The 9,025-nt window shown below is 35.9% G+C and overlaps 1 long non-coding RNA gene across 1 annotated transcript in view; it reads right to left on the bottom strand.

The window, feature by feature from the left end:
* Window positions 1-416: 416 nt before the first annotated feature.
* Window positions 417-9,025, bottom strand: part of LOC143676434 (uncharacterized) — a 51,983-nt gene continuing 43,374 nt past the window's right edge. The window contains exon 7 of the long non-coding RNA XR_013172079.1: window positions 417-754. This is a non-coding gene — a long non-coding RNA (uncharacterized LOC143676434). The remainder of the gene's footprint in view (window positions 755-9,025) is intronic.

Below are 9,025 nucleotides of genomic sequence, written 5' to 3'. Positions count from 1 at the left end.
GATGTTTATTTTAAAGACTCTGTTTTTCTTTTTTACCAAACTGATTTAGGAAATGAAGAACCTTTGCTTCAAATCTTCTTAATTAGAATTACTAAGACAATCTTCTCTGAAAATAATCTCTTTTATAACTTGTCAAAATCTATTTGTTTTTTCTTTGGGGTGATACTTCACAGACAAATTAAAAAACAGCCATCCAATTCCTCTACACTCTAATTAGAAATTCTGCTTAAAAAAATGGTGAAATTTTAACACCATAAAAAAATGAAGATGAAACAAATCAAAGGGAGATTGATACTTTTATGAATAAAAAGTGAATATCTTATACATCTATTTAAGGTTGTTTATTTGACAGAGTTTTGCTTATTTTGCTGGATCTGTTTCTTTATTTTTTAGAAAATATGGAAAACAATCCAACCAAGTTCTAGGAATGTCTCTGTTCCAGTTTGCTAGCTGCTAGAATGCGCTATTACCAGAAATAGAACAGCTTTTACAAGGGGGGATTTATTAAGTTGCAAGTTTACAGTTCTAAGGCCATGAGAATGTCCAAATTAAGGCACCAATAAGAGGTTACCTTTATTCAAGAAAGGCCAGTGAAGTTCAGGGTTTCTCTCTCAACTGGAAAGGCACGTGGGGAACATCGTGACATCTGCCAGCTTTCTCTCCAGGCTTCTTGTTTCATGAAGTTCCCCTGGGGCCGTGTTCCTTCTTCAGGTCCAAAGTCTCTGGCTTCATGGGCTCTGTGGTTCTTGTGGCTCTGTACAAAATGTTTCCTTTTTGAAAGGATTCCAGTAAAATAAAGACCCACGTGGAATGGGTGGAGTCACATCTCCCTCTAAGCAAATGTTAATACCCACAATTGGGTGCATCACATCTCTGTAGGGATTATTTGATCAATTTTCCAACCTACAGTACTGAATAGGGATTAAAAGCAATGGCTGCCTCCACAAGATGGATGCATAGCTTTTCTGGGGTACATAATCCTTTCAGACCGGCACAGTCGCCTACTTGCACATTTCGGCAAGATTGGTAAACAAGATTTAATGGATCTCCTGGGCTTGTTAAACAAGAATTAATACATTTTGTCGTAATATTCTTTCAACATAAATTTTTTAAAATATACAACTTTTATCCTCTTGTAAAATTAGTGACTGTTGCTTCTTGAAAGTGAGTTTTCCTGTAACATCTTTCTGATTTTCCTGCTCCTAGGTTAACCCAGAGCCTTCTGGGCCTAGACTTCCTGTACTGACTCCTATCTCCCATGACCATTTCCCCCCTAAAACTTTAGGATATTTCCTAAAACTCTCCTACCATCCTCCCATACTAAGAGTTTAATTCCACTCCTTTATCTTCAACTACCACTTTTTAATGCAGGTAATTCCCAAGTCTGTGCCTTTAACCGTGATGTCTTTAGTAATATGTCTTTCTATCTACTTTCTGAAGGATTCCACTTTAGATGTAACCCTCTTATGTGAAGCCCAACAAAATTATCACCCTCCCCTCAAAACTGGCTTTCCCTTTAACTTCTCTTTTTCTGCTCAGGACAGTTTATTTCTCATTTATTTCCCCAATCAAAGCTCAAACTTCAATTTCCTTTGCCTGCATTTTCTCTGTCCTTTGCCTGCATTTTTTCTGTCACTTCCTTATTTCAAGCTATCACTGATTCCTATCAGCTGTCCCTTCAAGAGTTCTCATGTCTATCACTTGTTTTTAATTTTCACAACTACTATGTTCTTTGGGCTCTCTTATCATTAATACCTGAAAAGGTTCAATAACCATCTATTTGACCTCTCTTATTTTAGTTTCTCAAGTAGCAATCAATCCTGCTCTACACTACAAAATGAAATCACCATAAAATATCACAATGATTTCATTCTTTGTTAGATTTCTAAGCTTTATTTCCCAATATTTTCAAACAGAATAAAGGGTCTGCCCCATTCAAATCTGTCTAATCCCTGTTCTCTAGTCTGAGATACTTGATCTACTCTTTACCTAAATCCTGCCCATCTTTCAAAGGCCAGCTCAAATTTCTCTTTCATGGTGGCCTGGAATCTCGGAATATGGAGACTTTTCCTTCAGAACATATTCACTAACAATCTCCCCAACTGCTGTAGCAGCATAAGGTGGTAAAGCAGAGAAACATTCAAGCATTCACCAAAGCATCTGGGTCTAATCACTGCTCTGCTATTAACCAACTGCAGCACTCCATTACAATCATTTCACCTCTCTGAGAAACAAAAACAAATCATTTTACCTTTCTGAGGAAAAAAAACAAAAATGAGGGAAGGGCTGAAAGAGATCTCAGTTTTTAAGGATGCAATGACCCAACTGCTTTATGACACTCCATTGCTATTATGAGTTGATTCTTTTCAATAAACCTTGTCTCTAAGAGCAAGCTGTAAATGCTTAGAAAGAAATGACTTTTCATACTTCTTGGTACCACGATGCCTAATATCAGATTTTTCATTGTGTAGGATTTAGAGAAATATTTTGCTAATTGTAAACCAAGAAAACGAAGGCTGCATCCTCCCTGAATCAAAAGAGGCAATCAGACTTGTAATTCTGAATAGCTTAACGTAATACCCTGATATATCCCAGAGTATGGTGAGCAGATAATTTATAAGTATTGTCAATGTCCCTTGAGAAATAAGAGAAAAAAACATGGAACCATTAAGCTTTACCCCCAGGGAATCCCCTGATACTGGCTTAAACATTAAGGACTCTCAAGTCAATAGGCAAACCTCTTGATCTTGAGGCTTGCTCTTGTGAAGTTTATTTCTGTAGTGGAGAAGCTAAGTCCTACCTATAGTTATGCCTAAGAGTTACTTCTAGAAAATCTCTTTTGTTGCTCAGATATGATCTTTCTCTCTCTAAGCCCAACTGTGCAAGGAAAATCATTACCCTCCCCACTATGTGGGACATGACATCCAGGGGTGAAAGTCTCCATGGCAAGGTGGGAAAATGGCTCCCAGAGATGAGCCTGGCTCTGGCACCTTGGGATCAAAAACAACTTCCTGAAAAGGGGGAAAATAAATGTAACAAAATAAGCTATCAGTGGCTAAGAGAGTTCAAATAGAGTCATGAGGCTATTTTGGATGCTACGCTTATACTAACTTCAACTAGATTTTGCTAATTATCCAATCAAAACCATTCCTGACAATCCTAAAGAATACCCAGGGCTTTATCTGAGATTCTGCAAAAGTTTCATACACTGAGATTACTTTCCAGAAACCTCCAGGTGGGTTCCTAGGCCAGTTAAATCCTGAAATCCAGAGGGGCCAGCCATTCCAAGAACATCAACTACTTCCATCCCCATCCCATATTATTGACAGTCCTTTCCAAAATGAAAAAGTTGGAATGAGCATAGCCCAAACACCCCTAACGAGTGGGAAAGGGATGAAAGGAGAAGAAATTATAACAGAGAAGATAGAATTAAACAAATGAGTATGACAATTGAGTCATTATATTGCTATTTCTTTTGGTCTCCAGTGTCTTAGAGCAGCTAGAAAGAAAAACCTGAAAGTGTGGAACTGTAACCCACACCAAACTCTGAAATCTTTCCTATAACTACTTGTTGCAATGTACCTTGAAATAGATTGCTTTTTTGTTTATATGTTATATTTCATATTAAAAAATAAAAGAGTCCAATTAGAACTCAGAGCTTTTGATGCACAAGCCTGGGTTTCATGCTCTAATTAATGGCAAGATATCAAGGAATAGTTTCCTCACAGCCTTTTGAAAAGCAACTACAAATAACTGAAATCATGATTAAAATTAAGACCCAGGACCCTCATGGAAAGAGCATTGCATAGAAAAACTGAATTTTAGTCTGATTTTCTGCCATTCAATAGCCTTCTAATTTAACTTCTGATGTGGTCTTCTTGTCCAAAAAATACCTGTCAGGCCTATCTTATAGGTTTATTCAGAAAAAGCAATATGTAAACAGTAAAATATTGTAAAATGTAAAGTCCTTATTGTTGTTTCATAAATCCAAATAGCATTCTTTATTAACTTCATGTCTACAGAAGCTAACAGTTTCTACCCACCATCTCTGATATGGGTTGATCCTGTTCCTTCACCAACATCACACTTTTTGAAGATGCACATTTCTAAACATAAGAAATGTGTCCTAAAGAGATGGGGGGGCAGTTTCTTGAGTGGAGAAGGTTTTCTTTAAAAATAGGATGAAAAGATACTGTGAGATATTGATTGTATACCTTGGATGGACTGTATAAGTGAATATATCACAATAAAATCTGCAAAAACATAGGATGAAAAGACCATACTCCAAGCCAAGAAAATGTGAACTTTTACATTCTTCTGAGATGTAGATGCTACTGAAAGAATGGTTAATATTTTTGTGCCTTTCGATTTTTGCCAAGGCAACCAAATCACAGATTTTGGAAAGACAACTATACAACATGGTTTTAAAAAAAATCTATTTGTTCTAAGCAGCTGTTTATTTTCCCTCTCAAAAGAATTGCATGCATGGGTTATTTCATGACACATAAGAAAGCATCTTTCATTTTGATGATGTATACAACACCTCTCATGACTTTGGTGCTCATGTCTTAAAAACTATAACTTACTCACAAAAATAAAGCAGTCGTTTCTGCAGAGCCATGTAATGCTGTTGCTGTCTGCTAACCCCCAGCAGTAAATAAGGCATGAGACAGGCTCTGAAGAAAATCAAGTTGTTTACTTTCCTCTGGCCAATAAAGAACAACAAAAGCATATTAGAATTTATATTCATCTATATCATAGAATTCAGAAATGGATGCAAGGGAAAAACCAAAGCTCTTAACATTAAACCATCTCAAAGTTTTTTCCATAACAAACAAAAGTAATTTATAACAAATAGGAGGGAATTGGGAGAATGGTGTTAATTAACAATTCTGCCGAGGTGAACAGCAGTACATGCATCAGTAACAGCAAAGAAATGCTGGCGTCCCATCTCTGGGATCTTCATAGTCATCAAAAAGGGCATTCTCCTTTTTGTGAACATAGAATTAAGAACACTCTTAAGAAAGAAAAGAATTGCCTGTTAATAGATGATACCAAAAATAGTTGATCCTGTTAGAAAACTCTGGTTTGGGAAATGTCTTAAAATTTAAAGAACCCAGAGCTTGGTTTTGCAAGGAAAATATTAAATCTGACAGCAGTGACATATTTTAATTGTGTAGGAATTTTAAATATCCTGATAATTTTAGAGAGTATTTAAGAGGAATGTGAAACTTCTCTGGCAAAGCCTTTATATATTTTTACAGGGAAATATCATTTATCAGCAACATTGTTGATAAGACAGAACCCTACCACTCCCAGGTATCAGCAGAAGCAGAGGTCAGAGAACAAATGAGGCTACCATGGTGGCTTAGCAGTGCAAACCAACTCACAAAAAAACACCCGCTGACATCTCCCAATTCTGGATTCCTTCCATGCAGCAAATGAGAAAAGTCAAGCGGTTGAGGCCACATAGTTTCACAAATATTTGACTTACTCATAATTTTAGTAGCCATACTAGGGGAAGAAAGAAGTCTACACAATGTCCAGGTATATTTCAAGCACACAGATTCAGTATATCCGTTTTATTTTACTCTCAAATCCCTTTGTATATAATTTCCAACTGTCACCCCAGCCCTTTCCCTAAAAGAGAGAGTTCAAAAACCTATAACACCTCTAATTTAAAAAATAATAACAATAATTTTTTAAACATTATGCTAACTGAAGAAGCCATACACAAAGCACTAAATATGATATGATTCCATTTATATAAAAGGAAAATATAAATAAATTTATAGAGACAGAATTAGATTGGTGATTATGTAGGGTTGAGGAAGGATAGAGGGATTAAGAGGTGACTGCTAAGTGATATGGGATTTTCCTTTTGGAAGGAATGAAAATGTTCTAAAATTGATTGTGGTTATGAATGCACAACTCTAATTACTGCAAGTCATTGTTTGCACACTTTGGTTGGATTGTATGATATGTGAATATATCTTAATAAACCTCTTTTAAAATGGAGGGGCAAAAGATTTGAACAGACATCTCTCTGAAGAAGATATACAAATGAACAGAAAGTACATGAAAATATGCTCAGATTATTAGCCCTCCAGAAAAAGCAAAACAAAACCACAATGAGATAGCATTTCATACTCATGAGAATAGCTGCTATTAGAAAAACAGAAAATCATTCATTGCTAGTGGCAAATTAAACAGCTGCAGCTGCTGTGGAACACAGTTTGGCAGCTCCTCAGAAAGGGAAGTATAGAACTATCATATGGTCTGGCAATCCCACCACTCTGTATAAACCCAAAAGAACTGAAAGCAGGGACTTGAACAGATATTTACACGCTGAAGTTCACTGTGGCAGTTTTCACAATTGCCAGAAGATGGAAGCAACCCAAATGCCCATCAACCAATGATTGGATAAATAAAATTTGGAGAGACAAAAGGACAAATATTATATGATCTCACTGATTTGAGACATTTAGAATAAGTAAACTCAAAGAATGAGAATCTAGAATATAAATGACCAGGGAATGGGGTAGGGTGAGGCAATGGGAAGTTAAGGCTTAAAAGGTATGGAATTCCTATCTGAAATGATGGAAATGTTTTAGTAAGGGATGGTGGTGGTAACACAACATTGTGAATGTAATTAGCAGCAGTGAAATATTTATGTATCCAAATGTGATTAAAAGAGGAAATGTTAGATTATATATATGGTAACAGAATAATTTTTTTTAGTTCATGGAACTACACTACCAAATAGTGAATCCTAAATTAAACCATGGACTATGGTTAATAGTACAATTATAAAAATATGTTATCATCAATTATAACAAAAGTTCCACGCCAATGCAAGGTGTTAATAATAGGGTGATATATGAGAATCTTGTATTTTATGCATGTGTTTATATTCTCACAACTTGCCTAATAAATAAAAAATTGTTAATGTGATTAACTTTGGTAGATACTGCCAGTTTTCCAAATCAGTTGTACCACTTTAACTCTTACCAGCAATATATAGGAGTGATAGTTGTTCCACATCCTTGTCAACAATAGTGTTAATCTCTATAATTTTAGCTATTCTGATGCCGATGTAGTAGCATTTCATCATGCTATCTCATCTTCCTGGTAAATGAAAACATAGGGCACCTTTCTACATGCTTTTGACCATTTGGATGTCACTTTTGCAAAATGCCCATTCCAACCTTTTCTCATTTTTAATTGACCTCATTGTCTTTTACTTATTATTTTATAGTAGTTATTTATATATCCTAGATACAAGCCTCATGTTTATATATGCATTACAAGTATCTTCTCCCAGTCTAGTGCTTGCATTTTCATTCTCTTAATGGTGGCTGTCAATAAACAGAAGTTCTTAATATTGATGTAGTCAGATTTATCAACTATTCCATTTGTGGATTGTACTTTTTTGTGTCCTGTTTAAGTAATGTTTGCCTACCTCAAGGTCATGAACATAGTCTTCTATGCTTTCTTCTAGAAGATTTATTTTTTTTCTCCTTTCAAATTTAGTTTTATGGTCCATTTTGAACTATAATTATGCATGCTATAAACTAGGGACCAAGGCTGATTCTTCCTCATATGGATAGCCCATGATATGGTATCATTTTTTTTAATATATTTTTTCACATTGAATTTAAATTGTTTGTCTGTCATAAAGTTGGTGACTGTATAAATGTATATTTATTACTAGATACTCTTTTGCTCCATTGGTACAGAAGAGAGTATAAAATTGGTTCAGAATAAAGAAGATTCTATTTGGCAATTTCTACTAAACATAAGCAAGTCATTAATCAGTAATTCAGCTCACTTCCCACTATATAGCCAAGAGAAATGAATATATACATCCACCAAAAAGATATGTAAAAAAATGTTCATTGTGGCACAGCAGAGGGGTCAGCACTGAAAGGGGCATTGGGAATGAGGAGTGGGATGAGAGGGTAGGGGTAAAAAGAGAGGGGCTGAGAGGGACAGCATGAGAAGAAGAGGCTGAGCAAGTTAACCCTTATGAGGCCCAGACCTACTTTAAAGGAGTAGGTTTACAACTGCAGCTAGCAGTGATCTCCTCATAGTCCTAGTCCAGCAATGTAGTGGTGGCTTATTTTGAGGAGGTGGGAAAGTGGTTCTTGGGCCCCCACTGTGGGGAGGGCATGGATATGGACTTGCATCATGAACAGATGAAGAAGTTCAGATACTTGGGCACCACAAAAAGATTGTGCTCATCTTCAAGTTCCACTGGCTATGTGATTTTTAGCTCAACCCTGCCAGTTGTGGCCAACTGCATGCTGAAAGCAGCAGCTGGAAGCTATTAGGATTTTGAGAATCCAAGAATCAGTGCCCCTCGATGTCCTTTGATAAAGATGTCACCATAGCAGGTGAGCTGATAGCTCCTGATATCAGTTTATAAAAACAATGCTGAGATGCTCCTTTTATCTACAGTATGGCGATGAGTAAAACATATGGATTAAAAATAAATAAATAATAGGGGGAATGAATGTTAAAATTAAAAATATATATATTGGGTAGATGGAAATACTAGTGTTCAATGAGAGGAAGGGGTAAGGGGTATGGAATGTATGAGTTTTTTCTTTTTATTTCATTTTCTGGAGTGATGCAAATGTTCTAAAAAATGATCATGGTGATAAATATACAACTATGTGATGATATTGCAAACCATTGACTGTATACCATGTATAGAATGTTTGTATGTTAAGAATTTATGTGCTTGTACATTGTTTTATCAATAAAAATTTAAATAAATAAATAAATAAGGTGGTTCCTATCAATGAAGATGGTGGCACACAATGCACTCCAGGGTGCTGTCACCCACAGAATCTTTGAAAAACTAGCAAAAATTGCAAAATCATCTCCCTCAGAACTCCAGAAAATATTCAAAGAGTTGCAGTACCTGAGTACAGTACTTCAAGAAAAATGTAGCTTTAAAATACAGTTGGAGAGGGTGCATGGGTAGTTCAGTGGTAGAATGTTCACCGTCCATGTGGGA

This window comes from Tamandua tetradactyla, chromosome 3 (genome assembly GCF_023851605.1).
Source record: "Tamandua tetradactyla isolate mTamTet1 chromosome 3, mTamTet1.pri, whole genome shotgun sequence".
Lineage (NCBI taxonomy): Eukaryota > Metazoa > Chordata > Mammalia > Pilosa > Myrmecophagidae > Tamandua > Tamandua tetradactyla.
Note: the sequence above shows the minus strand (reverse complement) of the source record. Positions and strands in the feature narration are given on the sequence as shown.